This window comes from Mauremys reevesii, linkage group 17, assembly GCF_016161935.1.
Source record: "Mauremys reevesii isolate NIE-2019 linkage group 17, ASM1616193v1, whole genome shotgun sequence".
NCBI classification, from domain to species: domain Eukaryota; kingdom Metazoa; phylum Chordata; order Testudines; family Geoemydidae; genus Mauremys; species Mauremys reevesii.
In genome coordinates, this window is record NC_052639.1 from 17,035,168 (window position 1) to 17,053,497 (window position 18,330).

At 48.5% G+C, this 18,330-nt stretch overlaps 1 non-coding gene across 1 annotated transcript; it reads left to right on the plus strand.

Moving 5' to 3' along the window:
* Window positions 1-16,773: 16,773 nt before the first annotated feature.
* TRNAV-AAC lies at window positions 16,774-16,846 on the plus strand. Its single transcript has one exon. It is a non-coding gene; the product is annotated as a tRNA-Val (tRNA).
* Window positions 16,847-18,330: the final 1,484 nt, after the last annotated feature.

The following is an 18,330-nucleotide window of genomic DNA, read 5'->3' on the forward strand; positions in this document are numbered from 1 at the left end:
GGCTCTGCTGGACCCCGTTCAGAGAGCCCTCTACTGGGATGTCATGCAGCAGAACTATGAGAATGTGACCTCGCTGGGTAAGGATTCCTGTTCCCTCTGTTCTTGAAAGGGGAAATGAAGAGTGAAGGTTCATGCCACCCCCATAATGCCACCTCTACTCTGTCGTGTTTCAGCATCACCCCAATATGCCAGTGACACACACACACTACCAGAGACCCTCCCAAGCTGCAGAACACTTTGGGAACAGAGCACAGGAGCAGTATCACACAGTGCCAAATATCTCCTCTTTATTCAAGTAAAACTGGGGGTTAGGTCCAGCATAATGAATAGAAGCTTCCTACCCCCGGCCTTCTCCCAAAGCCTGAGCCATCTCTACCCAAACCAGAATGGGCTTGGTATGTAACAAGCAGGCGGCTGGAGTCAGAGCTGCCGGTCCAGGGTTACTTATCACACAGACACTCGGTGCGGCCTTGAATGCTGGCTGGGGGTATCCAGACCGGGGAGCTCCAGCAGCAGAACACTGAATCTCACCCAGGATTACAGATGACACAACTCCTCACTGATCTGGATTGCACCCCAGCATGTGAAAATGGCCTAGGTTGGTAGTGACATTTCTTGAGACATGCAGAGTCTTGCTCCTATATCACCAGGTGTAATAACAATAACAGGAAAGGCTGAATATGGAAAACTGATTGTTCAGCTTGCTTTTGACCTGCATCATATTTTGCAATATATTCCAAATAAGGAAATTAACATGCAACGTATGTGTCATTGTTTGGGGTTTTAAGCTTTAAAAGGCTTGTGTGATTTTTAGCTCAGGGGGACAGTATTCCAATAGCTGTTGCCCCCTGCGCACTTTTAACCAAGAAAAGAGCCTCAGGCTGAGCTGATTCAAAATCAATCGTGTGGTCATTTTCCACAACAACTTCAAGTGGTCCCTGTGATGGAATGTAAATGTCTTCTTCCCACCTTCCCCCTGCAGGAGACTGGCTGTTTGACCAGCTGTTTGCCTTGCTGTCTCTGAGGAACTGGTCTGTGGGTGTTCCCCAGAATTGTAACTTTTTCAGTAATATCATACAGTAAAATCTCATAACTTTACATACAGTGTTACTACACGTTTTAACAGGAGGATAATATTCAGTAGGTTATGCGTTTTCAAATGATACCTCACAAGCCATACTGTGTACAAAATTGATCATAATTTTCTAGATGAGGGGTATAGACTGACACAGTGTCTGTGTGTGTGTTCCCAGCAGATATGTGGGTATTTCAATCCCTCATAAGCACAGTGTTCGGCATCTTCAAGGACCTGGGGAACTGGTCCTGGGAATTCACTGGTTTACCAAGTGTGACACTGTATGGAATTGTGAGACACTTTGGTATTAATAATAAAATAATAATATAATCTGATAAAATTGCAATGAATTGTGCTAGATATGCCATGTAAGGTGTCAGTGAAAATCTTATGATTTGCCAAGTATGATACTTTTGTTTCTACGTTTGTATCACCTTTGTCTAACACGGCTACCCCTCTGATATTTGTATTGTGAGTTATAGATATGTAGGGTATATCTGTATTTCCAGACTTGTGCAGTGTTTCTGGGTGACACCCCCAGACATATTGGCATCAACACTGCCTAGCCTGTTTGATGGCCCATTCAGGGTCATCATCTGTACAATGAGCCCATGGAAAGGACCAAGAGGATACACCTATTGAGTCAGCAAGACATGCCGGGTATGCCTGTGTAATGAGAACTCCAAGGCTTTTCCATGCCACGTGCTGTGAAGCTTGTGTTTGGGACACAGGAAGTACGGGCCACATGGCAAAAGGAATGTAAAGGGCAGCTGCATCATCTCCATTTGTCTTCAATCCCCTTCCTACTTCTGGAGCAACTTCTCTACAAACTGAACCCTGGAACAAAGGACTGAATGACCCATCCAAGCTATGGATGCGTTCCAGACGGACTTTCAAGCCAGCAACTCACCAATACTGCTAAGAACCTGATATATCCATTTTGGAATGTATCTGACTGCGTTCCCATTTAACTTCTTTCTGTCTTTCTTTCGTTTAAACCTTTAGTTTAGATGCTAAAGGATTGGCTGGAAGGATGGAATTTTGGGTAATATCCAAACCTATACTGACCTGGTGATGTGGCTGACCCTTTGGGGTCAGAGGAACACTTTGTTTATGTGAGCAGAGTTTTTAAATAACCTCTCACTGTACTGGACCTAGTTGCTGATTGGGAGTCAGAGAACAGGGATGCAATAAAGGGGGCCGTGTGATTTCTTTTTTCAGCTTCTCGATAACCCGTGTGGGGGATCAGAAGCACAGTTGGTGACTGGTCGGTGAGTTTAACTTTAGTGTTAACCAGCAGTTTTGGGAGCATCTGCTCTCCTTTTTCAGCCTGCCCTAACTTTGGCATTTTCAGTGAGAACTGCCACTGGCCCACCAGGTCACATTAAGCACTGAAGTTAAATTAATAGAATGTTTTTTTATGACCAAGTCTTATGAAATCAACTGAACTCCTTTGTTTTCTTTCATCTGAGCAGGGTTTCTAGTTTTCCAACTTGATGCGATCTCCCAGCTGGAACAAGGGGAAGAGCCATGGGTCCCAGACCTCCAGCGTTCAGAGGAAAGAGAGATCCTGAGATCTTCCTGCACAGGTGAGGAAACATTAAACCACCTCAGAATCTGTAAGTGCCTGAAGGAAACATCTGGGATGCCCTACAAAGCTCTTGGGGAGGTCTCTCAGTTCATTATTGTCCCTTGCAGGGGTCATATCCTCAGGGTACATATAGTTCATGGCTTCCTATAGATCCTAGCAGACACCAGGCAGTAGCTTCCTCCCTTCCCCCTGCGTATTTGGATGGGATGTGAAGGCTGAATTCATCCCCCTCCTCTCTCCTATTTGGGGGAAGAGTTTGGGGGAGTTCAGCTCCTGATTTTTATTTGACCTGTCTTCAGCACTTGTTTTTGTTTGGTCTTCCCCTTTCCATCCCTGTTTGAGGTTTCTGTCTCTATCACAGCAGGTGATGCAATGGCATGTGAGAAAGAGGAGCAGAATTCTCAGCCTGAAAATGTTGAGCCAGTGGGTAAAAACAGAGCATTATCTCAAAGATCGAAAAGGAATGTGTCAGGAGTCATGAGCAGGGAAAATCCTGGGAGATTCAGCACAGACCAAAAACAGATCAAGGAAACCAGCCAGGGAAGAAAGTGGATAAATGTATTTCCTGTTGGGGAACTCAGAAGGTCCTCATGGAAACCACAACACAGCAGGATATCCTCAGGCGAAAGAGAAAAAATACATGCCCGGAGTGTGGAAAAACCTTCTCTCACAGCTCAGCCCTTTCTGTACATCAGAGAATCCACACAGGGGACAGGCCCTATGAATGCCGTGAGTGTGGGAAAACCTTCAATCGCAGTTCGCACCTCATTAGTCATCAAACAATCCACAGAGGAGAGAGGCCCTACAAATGCCGTGAGTGTGGGAAAACCTTCAATCGCAGTTCGCACCTCATTAGTCATCAAACAATCCACACAGGGGAGAGGCCCTTTGAATGCCGTGAGTGTGGGAAAACCTTCAATCGCAGCTCAGACCTTTCTAGACATCAGAGAATCCACACAGGGGAGAGGCCGTTTGAATGCCGTGAGTGTGGGAAATGCCTCACTAGCAGCTCAGACCTTTCTAGACATCAGAGAATCCACACAGGGGAAAGGCCCTTTGAATGCCGTGAGTGTAGGAAAACCTTCAATCGCAGCTCAGACCTTTCTAGACATCAGAGAATCCACACAGGGGAAAGGCCCTTTGAATGCCGTGAGTGTGGGAAAACCTTCAATCGCAGCTCAGACCTTTCTAGACATCAGAGAATCCACACAGGGGAAAGGCCCTATGAATGCCGTGAGTGTAGGAAAACCTTCAATCGCAGTTCGCACCTTATTAGGCATCAGAGAATCCACACAGGGGACAGACCCTACAAATGCAGTGAGTGTGGGAAAAACTTCAGTCGTAGCTCAACCCATGTTAGCCATCAGAGAATATGCAAGTGAGATAAATGTTGTAAAAATCTCTAGGGCTATCAAGACTTTCTTTTCTTTAATACTTTTCCTGATTCCCACATAGTAACTTTTCAAGCTCTTTGAACTGTGTGCAGCACCGTTATCCCTCAGCTTGTCCAGATGAGTGGCCCATTTTTGCCTTTTGCAGTTCGCCCTCTTTTGAGATGGACCTATTTGTCCTTTCTATTGTCCCACAAGTAATTGGAGTGTGCCCTTCCTATGAGGAACCAGGGAGTGTTACATTTATACCATTCCTCCACTGAGTCACCAGTGATACAGATTGTATCCTTGCCAATTGTTCTCACGTTGCTCTGGGTTGTGCTGAAGAGCAGATATATTGGGAATTTTTCAAATTATATGTAAATGAAGAGGAGCAGGGGCGGGAAAACAGTATAATTTCAGCTTCTGTGACTCTGGAAGGAGATGGGGTGACTCAGAGATTCCCTCCTTCCCCATCACTGCAGAACTGTTACCTTTTGCCTGAGCCAGGCAGAGTTTATCTTCGTCACAGTCTATCCATCCACTTCTCAAAGTGTCATGTGATGAAGCATTCTCCGTTGTCTGTGCTTGCAGATGATGTTTTGACTTCTTTAATCCTATATCAGAGTCGCTATGACTGGAGATGAAAGTGTCAAAGTCCTGGGAGGGGAATTCAAATGGATCCCAAATACAGTGTGATCATTTAGAGTTTAAATCCCAGGTTCCATCTATTGTAAAGCCACTTCTGGCAAGAGGGCTGTTTTTCCCTCATTATGGGGATGCTACGATACTAAAAAAATTGTAAATAACATAACTGACTATGGAGACAGGGATGAGTGAAGCAGGTTTGAATGGATCAGAGGAGAATGTGATGGGAGACTCTCTTGTCCCGATTCTGAATAATCAGATGTAACCTGCTCTGGAATTTCACTTGACACTTTCTTTGTCATGTATTGTCTCTCTGTGATGTGGGTTTCTATCTTTCCTGAAGGCTGTTTGGTCACCCAATTGGATATTAGTTCAGCTTGATAGGATGTAGCTCAGATTTATTGAAGAATTTAAGACAATGACCCTTTGCTAAAGTTACCAATTAAAATGAAATTATAGGTGAAGTTATTGGTTAAAGAGTAAGAGACTGTGTGATAATCTGAATTATTTTGGAAAACTGAAAGTTGTCTTGGTTTTGTGTTTTGTTAGTCATACAGGAAATGATGGCTAATCTTGAAAAGTTAATTTGATTTAATTTACCCTGATTCCTCAACTGTTGCTACAGCTCTAGTACCCATCAATCCAAAGACTGAGAGAAATGGAGAGTTCCAACCATTGTCCTTTTAGTATCTTATTGTTCCTCTCTGTTTTTTGTGTGCTGGCCTTTCTATTCTATCACTTTCTGCCTTTGTTTAGTTGGTAACAGTTGGTTTCCATCACTCACGTTTGTTTGTTTAAATCTCTATCCGTTGTTAAATAAATTTTTTGCTTGTTTGATAACTGTACTCAGGTGCTGTGTGAGATACAGTAGCAATGGTCCACAGTAAAACTAGTAACCTGGGATACTTGGGGAAGAGAGGATCTGGGATTTCACCGGGTATCTGGTGATCCAGGCTGGACCCCAGAGGGGGACACATTGAAGGAACTCAAGGGTTAAGGTGGGTGCTGTAGCTCAGAGGAGGGTCCTTGAGTTCCAGCAGGCTGGTGAGTTTGGTCACTAACATCCAGCTGCCAAATGCAAAACTCCCTCTTCCTTGTGGCAGGTGGCAACAAGGAGACTCACAGTCCTCAGCACCCTGAGAAGGGTCACAATGTGTCTCTATGTTGAGCCACCTGTCAAGTTCACACAGGGAAAGCTCCCGATAGCACAAAACTCTGCCCTATGAAATCATGGAACATGTGCTCTTTGCTCTGTGAAAGCATGTAAAGAATCCAAGCGCTGGAGGACGGGGTTTGGGTCCAGAGTGACCTAGACAAATTGGAGGTTGGGCCAAAAGAAATCTGAGGAGGTTCAACAAGGAGAATTGCAGAGTCCTGCACTTAGGACGGAAGGATCCTATGCACTGCCACAGACTGGGGACTCACTGAGTGAGGGGGGTTTGATAGCAGCCTTCAACTACCTGAAAGAGCAGCAGTGTGGGCTTTCTCCTGGCCACTTTTGCTGGGCTGGGCAGGCAGCCTGGAGGCCTTTCTAGAAGAGCATTGGGAACGGAGTTAGAAAAACCAATGTGAAAACCAGAACCTCAGGTTTAGACTCATTCATTTATAATATTAAATCTTCAATTCTAGTGTCACAGTCAATACAATTGCTTCAGCCTGATAGTTGCCCAAAGGGAAACTTAACGTCTCTCCAAGGAGAGTGGGGAGAAAGCACTTTTCAGAGTCCAAGAGAGACAAGGCGGGTGAGGGTAAGAGCTTGCAGAGGACCAACCTCTGTTGGTGAAAGAGACAAGCTGTGCAGCTAACCCAGCACCCTTCTTCAGGTCTGTGTAGCCTGGAAGGTCGTCTCTTCCATAACCAGCAGTTAGAACATAAGAACAGCCACACTGAGTCAGACCAGTTCATCTAGCCCACTCTCCCGAAAGTGGCCAATGCCTGGCGCCCCAGAGGACCCCTGGGACCAACATGGATACACCACCACAAACAAGGTTAAAAGTCAATGCACAGGGGAGAAGGATCTTGTGTTTCATTCCTTATGTCCTAGTCCCATCATGTGGCCATTTCCTTTTCTTCCTTTCTGTTAAAAGCTTTGGTATTTTGCACAGAAACATTATTTCCCCAGGAGAGACCCAGGAGTGGCAGCTGCATTCCAGTACCAAACAGTCACTGGAAGGGGGCAGACAAAGGCCTTTAGGACGAGGCGTCCGTCACTGTCAAAAGATCATCTCCCTCCTGCAGGTCACTGGCAGCCTGAATTTGTTCCTTATCCTCCCAGAGTCTGGGGGCTGGAATCAGCACTACCCAGCCCCGCAGTATGTAGCAGGAACAAACACAAACCTGGTCTTTAACACAAGCTTCCTTCTCAGGGAAGATTTTTCTGTGATTGAAGTTGAGCTTCAGTTCCCCTCTCCTGGGGCGGGGCTGGTGTGGGGCCAGCTCCCAGTGAGATCTGTTTTCACCTTTGCCCCCTTTCAGTCACTCTGGGATCCTAACTCTGCTCCCAGCTGTCAGGCAGCTTCCAGCCCATCCACCCTGCTCATTAACTCTGTGGTCATATGTCACTCCCTCTGCCAGCACTCACAGCTTGCAGGAAAGCTACTCCTGCCAGATGCATTGGTATAGTGGTGTGCAGGGATGCTTTCTAAGCACTTCATCTGGGTTTGATTCCCAGTCAATGCAATAATGGCTTTTCTCTTTTGTTGTTTCCTCATCTGGAAGTGGTACAATTTCAGTCACATTGTGTTACAATCACATTATCTATAGAATGAAACAATAAATGTGTCAAAGTCCAGCAGGTCATACAGGATGGAGGCATACAAGGGGCTGGAATGTGTCATCTGAGAAAGACAGAACACTTGGAAACCTGAATCTACCGTCCCTGGCCTTGCGTGTTATGATTCCAGCTGTGTGAGCTGTTTGTAGGATGTTCCAGCATGATGGGGAAATGAAGTTTTGAGTCAGTTTTTGCTCCTGCAGATTCCTTTGCTGTTACAATTATAATGACATGAACAAAAGGGAGGAAAAATAAACAAATGCCAAGTTGCAATACAGGTGGGGAAAAGGACGATCAGGTTAAGCCAAACACGTCAAAATAAAAATTAATACAAAAAAGGGGAGGGGGGAAGAGATCAGGTATGTGGAGATCCCCTTGATATTTCAACGCACATTGTTAGAATCAAAGTTCAGACTTGACACTGGAAAACCTGCAACTACCTGTCTCTCTCAACACCTGTGATGAGCAAGATGGAGTTGGGACACCTGTTCTGCTTCAATCATTTATTGTCTCTCTGTTCTCTCCTTCTTCTCCCCCCAATTCCTCATCTCCAATGTCTCTGCCTCTCTCCTCTTGCTCCCTCTCCCCTGCCCTTTCCAGGAACTCACAGTCTACAGCATTTAGGACAAGCCAGAGCTCCCATGTTCTGCACATGAGCCTGTGTCAGAGGACATGTGACCCCGTCAGAACCAGTCACCGGATCAATATGTCCCTTTATGGGCAACTTCTCTGCCTACTCTGCAATTTACACACACCCCCACTGAAGGGGGTGTGGTACAGCTCTGACTGAGAGGCCTCACAGGAGAAACTTCAGCCCAAAGACAAATTTGTGTGAAATGCTGAGAAGTGAAGAGCCCCCTTCCCCTCCCCCCAAATCCCCAGAACTCTAGAGTCACCCCCATGGCACCAGCACAGGGAACCCAGTGAGATGGGGTTACAGAATACAAGGGGGAGGGAGCAGGGGAGAGAGGTGACAGGGAGTCTCTCTCTTTCCTTCTCTCTTCACTTTCTGTTCTTCTCTTTCCTTCCAGGAACTGCAGTCACAGCAGGGAGGGGTTTGTCTCTTTATTAGGGATCCCTCTGTGTCACGGACGCTGCAAAAGTCATAGATTCTGTGGCTTCTGCAGTGGCCTCTGCGGCTGACTCCGTGGCTGCCCCAGCAGCTGGCCTGGGGGCAGCTTGAGCAGTGGTTCCAAGTGTGGCAGCAGCAGCCACAGCTCAGTGGCTCCTGGCACCTGTCCCGAGGTGGCTGGAGCAGAGCTGGCCTCTGGGGCTCCCCTCACCTGGCAGCATCTGGAGTGGCCGTGGGTCCCCAGGGCTTCTCCCCCCGTACATGGTGCCACGGGCCCCCTGGACTCCCTGCGCCCACAGCTGGTGCCACGGACCCCCTGGGCCTCCCTCCCAAGATTCAGTGAGGGTATTTATGGTATAAGTCATGGCCGGGTCATGGGCAATGAGCTTTTGGGTTTTGCCCGTGATCTGTCCATGACATTTACTAAAAATACCTGCGATTAAATCTTCACCTTCCTCATTATCGATCAAATAAATCGAAACGCCTCCACCTGCAAGTGGATTTAGCCCAGGACCCTCAGAGTCAGCAGCTGTTACACCCCCACTGAGCTCTCTGGTCAGGTGTCCTAGCGCTGGAAGCCTCCTGTTTAGATCCTAAAATAGCATTTTTGCACCAATGGGGCTGAAATTTTGGACTGGACATTGTAGCTCCACCGTTCTTTTACTGAATTGCTTCAAAACAGCAAGTCAAGAAAGTCTCCTAAGTGCCAGGCTCTCTGCCTTGGAAACAGCTGCCCTTGCTCTGCAGGAGTCTGTGCGTTCCACACAGCAACGTACACACCTGCCCCACACTGAAGGGGGGTCAGACAGTGACAGGGTTGGTAACACAAATACTTCAGACTATTAACTCCAGGTCCCTTCCTTTCTTTAACCCAGGATGTGCCAGTCAACTGGTAACCATGGTGTTATCTTCACCTTAAAATACCGACAGGACATTTTCAGTGAGCCCTGCACCCCATGCCCTGCCTGCAGCCAGCCCCTGACTGCAGACAGCCCTGCACCCTCTGCCCTGCCCCACCAGCTGCATCCTCCTGCCTTGCCAGCAGCCAGCCCCACCCCCCCGGCCCTGCCCGCAGCCAGCCCCACACCCCCTGCCCTGCCTGCAGCCAGCCTCACACCCCCTGCCCACAGCCAGCCCCTGCCACAACCCCTGCCCTGTCTCCAGCTAACTCCTGCCGCACCCCCGGTGGCCCGGCCCCAAGCCAGCCAGCCCCACACACCCCAGCCGTGGACACCCTGCCCTGTCTCCAGCCAACTCCTGCCACACACACCTGCCTGAAGCCAGACAGCCTGCCCCACACACCCCTGTCTCCAGCCAGCCCCGCACCCCTTGCCCTGCCTGCAACCAGACCCTACCTCCAATCAGCCTCTGCCCTGCCTCCAGCCAGCCCCATGGCCACTGGTGCCATGCAGTTCCCAGGGCAGTAACCCTGCACACCTGCTTCAATGAGGGGGGCAGGGAGCAGCTGGGACCCACACATGTTCACACCCAAGGGTGACCAGACAGCAAGTGTGAAAAATCAGGACAGAGGGTGGGGGGTAATAGGATCCTAGGTAAGAAAATGACCCCAAAATTGGGACTGTCCCTATAAAATTGGGACAGCTGGTCACCCTAGCACACCCCCAGGACTCCAGAGTTCCATTGCTGGGTTTCCTATTGGTTCCACTGCTGGTTGGTTTCCTTTTCCTGGGGGACTCTGGGCAAGTTGCTCCCTGCTCTAGGGCTCCGTCCCCAGCAGGCAAATGGGGATTTTGTACCTTCCCGCTATTGGAAAGTGCTGGGAGAATCCCCCAGCCAAAGCTGCTCTGACAGCGCTAAGCAGCATCTGACCATTCAAGGTCAGAGCGCACTGCCCAGGAGGAGGAGTGTAGAGAGAGGGGCCCAGCCATGGGGTTTGGCTCAAGAAGACCAAGTCTCCAATTTGTTAAGGGCGTTTTGAATTCCAGTCCTGTGCTCCAAAGTGCTTGGTGTCAGTTGCACATTTTAGAACGATACTCTCCACTCCACTTTCCAAATCATCATTCATACTGTTTACCCACCTCCACTAGGCCTGGAACCTTGCCAAAGAAGGAAAGAGGATTGGTTTGGAATGATTTGTTCTTGACAAATCCATGATCCCTCGTGCTAAGAACCAAATTATCCTGTAGGTGCTGCTGACAAACTGAGTGTTCCAGTATCTCTCCAGCTATGGAAGTGAGGCTGGCTAGTCTGTAAGGCCCAGGGGTCTCTTTGTTCCCCTTTGAAAGATAGATCCTGTCTTGTTCATGGATGGGAAGATGTTCTTTTTCAGGGCTCTCAGACGAGAACTGGGGCACAATACTTGGTTTGTTAAGGCCACAAAAATGGAGGCAGGAACCTCTTCTCTCCTGCTGGCAAAGAACCCCAGGTACCGAAAAGACAGGGACTCTCACCCCTGAACGGGATTTAGAAAAGGCAGTGGTTAAAAAGTTTGGCCCCGACCATTTCTTGTTTCCACAGACTAGACATTTTAGCAAACTTTAGAATTCCTTGGTGCTAAACACCGTGAAACTCTCCTTTCTCCTTCACAGAGGGCTTTAACGCCCCTTCTCTCACTCAGGCTCACGACTGCCCAGAGTTCAAGAACTGTCCCTGTTCCCATTGGACAGATGGGGAGGAGCCTGAGCTATAGAGAAGGGAAGTGACCTGTCACCAGATGGATCAGACTGAACAGGTTTCAGACCTCGAGGAGGCTCTTTCCTTCTAAACAGGGATGGCAGTTTTCTAGTAAAATCACTAAAAGGGAAGGAGAAAACTCAAAAGAGGTTCCTCCTGGCGCTCACGTCCGTGAACCTGAATACTCTCTCAGTCCTCAAAGAGAGACCTGGAGAAGGAGACTTGCTGCAGCAAAGCCACAGGGGTCTCTGAGGTTTCCCCTGCCCCTCGCCCCTGTCCTGCCTGGCTGATGTCAGCATCTCTCTGTGAGGTCACCACCTCCCCACCAATAGGCTCAGGTCCTGCAAAAGGCCTTTGTGATGTCAGTGCCACACCCCCTCCCTTGCTGGGCTAATGTCCTGCCCCTGGCCAGGCACTTTGCAGGTTTGAGCTACTCCCTGTGGATCACCCCACTCAAGGAGCGTTTGTTCTAGGCAGCAAGCCAGCTAGACAGGAAAACATCAGACGCTGCTCCCAATGCTACACTCAGTTTTTCAGAAATTAGTCGACTTTATGGCCAGAAGAGACCATTAGAGCATCTAATCTGACCCCCTGCATATCACAGGCTTCCTGTAGGACACAAGATCTATTTTTGGGGGAAAACACATTCTAGAAAGGCATCTTGTCTTCATGAAATGACATCAGGAGATGGAGAATCCACCACTTTCCTTGGTAGCTTGTTCCTGTGGTGAATTATCCTGACTGTTAAATATTTGTGCCTTAGTTATAATATGAATTTGTCTCTTTTCACCTTCCAGCCATTGGGTCTTGTTAGGCCTTTCTCTGCTCGATTCAAGAGCCCTTTAATACCCAATCTTTTCTCTCCATTAAGGCACTTCAACACTTTAATGAAGTCACCTTTCAATCTTCTTTTGATAAGCTAAACAGGTTGAGCTCTTTCAATAGCTCACTAGAAGGCATTTTTCTCCAGCCCTCAGAACATTTGGTGGCTCTTTGCTGCCCCAGTTCCAATTTCACATCTTTTTCAAAGGAGGACACCAAAACTGGAGGCTATTCCAGTATCAGTCTCACTGATGCCGTGTCACCTCCTGTGACATTATTGACATAATCTGTAACCGTATAGATTACCGTTGCGACCGCTGTCCTATTTGTAGCCAATATTGTAGAAAGGTTGTAGCGTAAGGGGTCTATGGAGAGGTTCTGATTGGCTGATTATAATTCTGCTATTTCTAGATGTGTATCATTTTTATAGTTGACATTATGAATTCCTGCTCATTTCCCCACTGGCTGGAGCATGGCTAGAGTGTGTCTGTGGTTAATGATGTTGCTATAGATTGTTCAATTCCTGCCTTGGCAATTCAGACAGTCCCTTTTCCCAACATAGCTCCAGCACATCATTAGTTCCAATAACAGGGGCAGCTTTTCTCTGGGGCACTGAGATTTTTTGGGGAGTTGGTGGCTCCTTTCTTTCCTCACCCTGGAGTAAACTCATAAGAACATAAGAACATAAGAAAGGCCGTGCAGGTCAGACCAAAGGTCCATCTAGCCCAGTATCTGTCTACCGACAGTGGCCAATGCCAGGTGCTCCAGAGGAGTGAACCTAACAGGCAATGATCAAGTGATCTCTCTCCTGCCATCCATCTCCATCCTCTGACGAACAGAGGCTAGGGACACCATTCTTACCCATCCTGCTAATAGCCATCTATGGACTTAGCCACCATGAATTTATCCAGTCCCCTTTAAACATTGTTATAGTCCTAGCCTTCACAACCTCCTCAGGTAAGGAGTTCCACAATTGACTGTGCGCTGCGTGAAGAAGAACTTCCTTTTATTTGTTTTAAACCTGCTGCCTATTAATTTCATTTGGTGACCCCTAGTTCTTGTATTATGGGAATAAGTAAATAACTTTTCCTTATCCACTTTCTCAACATCACTCATGATTTTATATACCTCTATCATATCCCACCTTAGTCTTCTCTTTGCCAACCTTAGTCTTCTCTTTTCCAACTCAGCTTTTTATTCCATGGTTCATGTTTTATGGAATAACAACATCAGCATGAAGAAAGAGGAGAGTGAATATCTCACTGCCAGGGCTGAAGGTGGCCACGTCCCCTCTGTCTGACCTTTGCCATTGCAGGAGAGAAGGTTTCAATGGAATCGAATGCCCTGGCTCAGACAAGAGACACAGGGAGGTTTTGCTGTTCATGGATCCATGCAAAGGAAATTGTGTCTCTGTGTGAAACTGAGGAGGGACATGAAATGCCCACAGGGTAGCGCAATGCCCTAAGCTAAGGCAGGAGGGTGAAGGAATCGGGCTGAGGAATGACTGATGTGGACTCACCTGGGATTGAAATGACATTTGTTTCTGACAGGCAGTGAGAAACTGACATTAATTCAGATGCGGGGTTGAGGCTTCTTTAGCTCCTTGTAGAACTTGAACTTGATTTCCCAGAAGGGAGAAAGGGAAAGTCTGGGCTGCCTTGAGTCCCTGGCTGGGTCTCCTGGGCAGTGGAAAACATCCCTTGTTTGGCCCTGCCAAGGGGATCGTGGAGGCTGAGACGCCCCTCGGCTTGGATCAAAGCAGGAGTTGGATGGAATTTATCACACAACCCTCCCTGCTCCCCAGAGCCCCACGGGGAGAAGCTAGAGAAGGGGGAGTCATTCCTCCCCTGCGCTCCCAGAAGAGCTGCTAGCAGGGCCGCCCAGAGGCGGGGTCAAGTGGGGCAATTTGCCCCAGGCCCTGGGTCTTGCAGGGGCCCCCACAAGCAGGAGCGTAGCTAGGGAGGAGCAGGGGGGGGCTGCTGCTCCCCCACTGAGCACATTCCCCCAAAGTGGCCCCTTAGTAGGAATTTGGAATAAGGTGGAAAGATCTGGAATTTCCCCCCCCACACCCACCTCCTGGGGTGGCTGGGGGTGCTGGTGGTGGGGCTGAGCCCTGGGCTGGGGTGGTGGTTGGGGGTGTCGGTGGGAGAGCAGTAGGGGGGAAAGGGCGGAGCCAAGAGCTGGGGCAGCATAGGGTATGTGGGGGGCAGAGCCCAGGGCTGGGGTGGCAGGGAGGTGCAGTGGGGAGCCCAGGGCTTGGGTGGGGGCAGCCAAAAATTTTTTTTGCTTGGGACGGCAAAAAACCTAGAGCTGGCCCTGCCTCCACGCACTGTGAGGTAGGTAGGAGCAGATCATTATTATCCCTACTTGAAAGAGGGAGACGCTAAGGCTGAGAAAGGAGAACTGACTTGTCTGAGGTCACACAGCCAGTCAGTGGCAGAGTTGGGAATAGGACCCAAGAGCCCTGATTTTCAAACTAACAATCGGATCTTGAATTTCAGACATTGAATGACCTGAATAAAATGCTCTCAGATGAGCTCCAGACCAACAACAGTGCACAGGAATTATTCAGCCAGTATTTGAGGAGAATCATGTTAGAGAGAATCATGAACTGCTCAGAGACCATTAATGCAGAGAAGCAGCAAAATTTGTCAAACATAGAACTGGTTCTGACTTATTTCCTTGGTCTTGAAAGAGAACAACAAGGACCTGAGTCTCCTCCCTGTCAATAACCCCCTGCTCAGCCAATCAGGGTAGAGACTGAGGAGGGGAGGCTGAGGGTTCTCACCAGAGAGCCCAAAGGATGGCCCAGGTCATTGGTGGGGATCAAATAAAATTCAGAATAAAATTCTGCCTCCTTAAGCTCGTGTTTTCCATGCCTAGAATTCAACTCTCACCAGATGGATCAGACTGAACAGGTTTCAAACCTCGAGGAGGCTCTTACCTTCTAAACAGGGACGGCTGTTTCCTAGTAAAATCACTAAAAGGGAAGGAGAAAACTCAAAAGAGGTTCCTCCTGGCGCTCACGTCCGTGAACCCAAATACTCCCTCAGTCCTCAAAGAGAGACCTGGAGAAGGAGACTTGCTGACGCAAAGGCACAGGGGTCTCTGTGGTTGTGAAATTGGAGCTGGGGCAGCAAAGAGCCACCAAAGGTTCTGAGGGCTGGAGAAAAATGCCTTCTAGTGAGCTATTGAAAGAGCTCAACCTGTTTAGCTTATCAAAAGAAGATTGAAAGGTGACTTCATTGAAGTGTTGAAGTGCCTTAATGGAGAGAAAAGATTGGGTATTAAAGGGCTCTTGAATCGAGCAGAGAAAGGCCTAACAAGACCCAATGGCTGGAAGGTGAAAAGAGACAAATTCATATTACAACAAAGGCACAAATATTCAACAGCGAGGATGATTCACCACAGGAACAAGCTACCAAGGAAAGTGGTGGATTCTCCATCTCCTGATGTCATTTCATGAAGACAAGATGCCTTTCTATAATGTATTTGCCCCCAAAGTAGCTATTGTGCTATACAGGAGGCCTGTGATATGCAGGGGGTCAGATTAGATGCTCTAATGGTCTCTTCTGGCCATAAAGTCGACTAATTTCTGAAAAACTGAGTGTAGCATTGGGAGCAGCGTCTGCTGTTTCCCTGTCTAGCCGGCTTGCTGCCTAGAACGAATGCTCCTTGAGTGGGGTGATCCACAGGGAGTAGCTCAAACCTCCAAAGTGCCTGGCCAGGGGCAGGACATTAGCCCAGCAAGGGAGGGGTGTGGCAGTGACATCACAAAGGCCTTTTGCAGGGGCTCAGACTATTGGTCCAAGGCGGTGGGGAGGTGGTGACCTCACAGAGAGATGCTGACATCAGCCAGGCAGGACAGGGGCGAGGGGCCAGGGAAACCTCAGAGACCCTGTGGCTTTGCTCCAGCAAGTCTCCTTCTCCAGGTCTCCCTTTGAGGACTGAGAGAGTATTCGGGTTCACGGACGTGAGCGCCAGGAGGAACCTCTTTCGAGTTTCTTCCTTCCTTTTTAGTGATTTTACTAGAAAACAGCCGTTTAGAAGGTAAGAGCCTCCTGGAGGTGTGAAACCTGTTCAGTCTGATCCATCTGGTGACAGTTGAATTCTAGGCATGGAAAACACGAGCTTAAGGAGGCAGAATTTTATTTTGCACCTGGGATTTTGTCTCTTAGAATCACTGGGGACATAAGGGTTTGTCCTTTTTGATTCACCTCTTGCTCCATCCACTGTCTGATCCTCTTTCTCTTCGTCTCTTGCTTCCTTTGTCCTTCCTCCTGGTCCCCTCCCAAAATCAGGTTTTTTTCTCCCGCTGATAACAGCTCACGTTAACTGATCACTCTCGTTATAGTGTGTATGGCAACACCCATTTTTTTCACGTTCTCTGTGTGTATATATCTCTTCCTACTGAATTTTTAACTGCATGCATCCGATGAAGTGAGTTTTAGCCCACAAAAGCTTATGCTCAAATACATTTGTTAGTCTCTAAGGTGCCACATGTTCTCTTTGTTCTTTTTGCAGATAAATTAATGGAGGTTAAGTCCATCAATGGATATTAGCCAGGATGGGTAAGGAATGGTGTCCCTAGCCTCTGTTTGTCAGAGAGTGGAGATGGATGGCAGGAGAGAGATCACTTGATCATTTCCGGTTAGGTTCACTCCCTCTTGGGCACCTGGCATTGGTTATTGTTGGCAGATAGGATATGGGGTTGGATGGACCTTTGGTCTGACCCAGTATGGCCATTCTTATGTTCTTATGAAGGGAAGGGCACAGCCCTGTGACAGAGTTTCTGTAGTGTAGTGGTTATCACGTTTGCCTAACACGCAAAAGGTCCCTGGTTCAAAGCTAGGCAGAAACAGGCTTGCTTCCTTTCTCAGCTCCTAGTGGCCTGTCCCTGCTGTTGTAGGAACAGCAGTGATTTCTATGCTCAAAAGGTCTCTTATACTTCCCCTCCCCTCGCTTTTGTCTCCTCTCCTCTCTGAATGCCTGTGAAGTGGCTTTCCCCCTCCCCCTCCCTCCTGCAATGCTTGTGGGATGAAGGGGCTGGCTGAAGATCAGAAGAGCTTCCAGGTACCAAGATGTCTGGACTCTCATTAGGCAGCACTCACACACCCAGAGCATGGACCCTGCATGGACACTGGCTGAGGTGGAGTGTGACCCACCGGATGCAGCCAAGTCATCTCTAGTCGCAGGCCATGAGGTTCAGGTCTTTAAAAGGGGAAGGGGCCCTGTGCTCAGCTGTGCTTTCACAATGCTGCCTAATGAGAGTCCCAGACACCTTGTCTATCTAGGAGCTCTTCTGATCTTCAACCAGCTGTTCAACCAGCTCATTCATCCCACAAGCATTGCAGGAGGGGAGGGGAGGGGGAAAGCCACTTCACAGGCATTCAGAGAGGGAGAGGAGATGGGGCGGGGGGTGGGGGGAGTGTAACAGACCTTTTGGGCATACAGGTTATATGGAGCACACAGATCACTGCTGCTCCTACAACAGGGTAAGTTCTCAAGCAGCATGTTTCTTACTTTGCCCATCTGCCAATTTTGATAATTATGGATGGAAATATTTTGCCATTGGGTTGTGCGTTTACACAGAAATTGACAATTACCAACAAATATGTAATTCTTCCAGTCCTGCCTAGTCTGCAGTTGATGGGTTTAGAGGGACACATTCACTCTTCCAGGTCCCCATGCCAGGCCTGTGCTCTCAACTTCCCACACTGCTGGGATCCTTCCCTGGTCTCCGCTCAGACCTCTGCCCCCCACCCCCACTTCTGGGATCCCCTCCCCACGCTGTCTAACTCCCCTGCTGGCAGGATCCCTTCCTGTTTCTTTCATTTCCTGTCTCCACTCTGGGCAAAAGCTCTGCACTGTTCCCACACCAGAAGTTGAACCCAGGTCCCATGGATGAAAACCAGGAATCCTGACCACTAGACCATATGGGACTATTGGTACATTTGACGAAGTGGGGATTCACCCACGAAAGCTCCTGCTCCAATACGTCTGTTAGTCTATAAGGTGCCACAGGACTCTTTGCTGCTGTTATTACTACAACTCTCTAAGCCAACCCCTCGTGAGTGCAGCAGGGACTAGCGTGACCGGATGTCCCAATTTTTTGGCCTTTTTATATAGGCTCCTATTACCCCCACTCCCTGTCCCGATTTTTCACATTTGCTGTCTGGTCACTCTAGCAGGGGTTGCACACAGGGCTGCATTAACCCTTCAGGTGCTGAGGTTTCCCTCACTCCATTCCCAGTGCCTGTGATGAGGAAAGAGACATCAGGGCTCCCAGGTGCTGCACAGACCATGAATGAGATCGGGACCCCATATTGTGCTAGGTGCTGTACA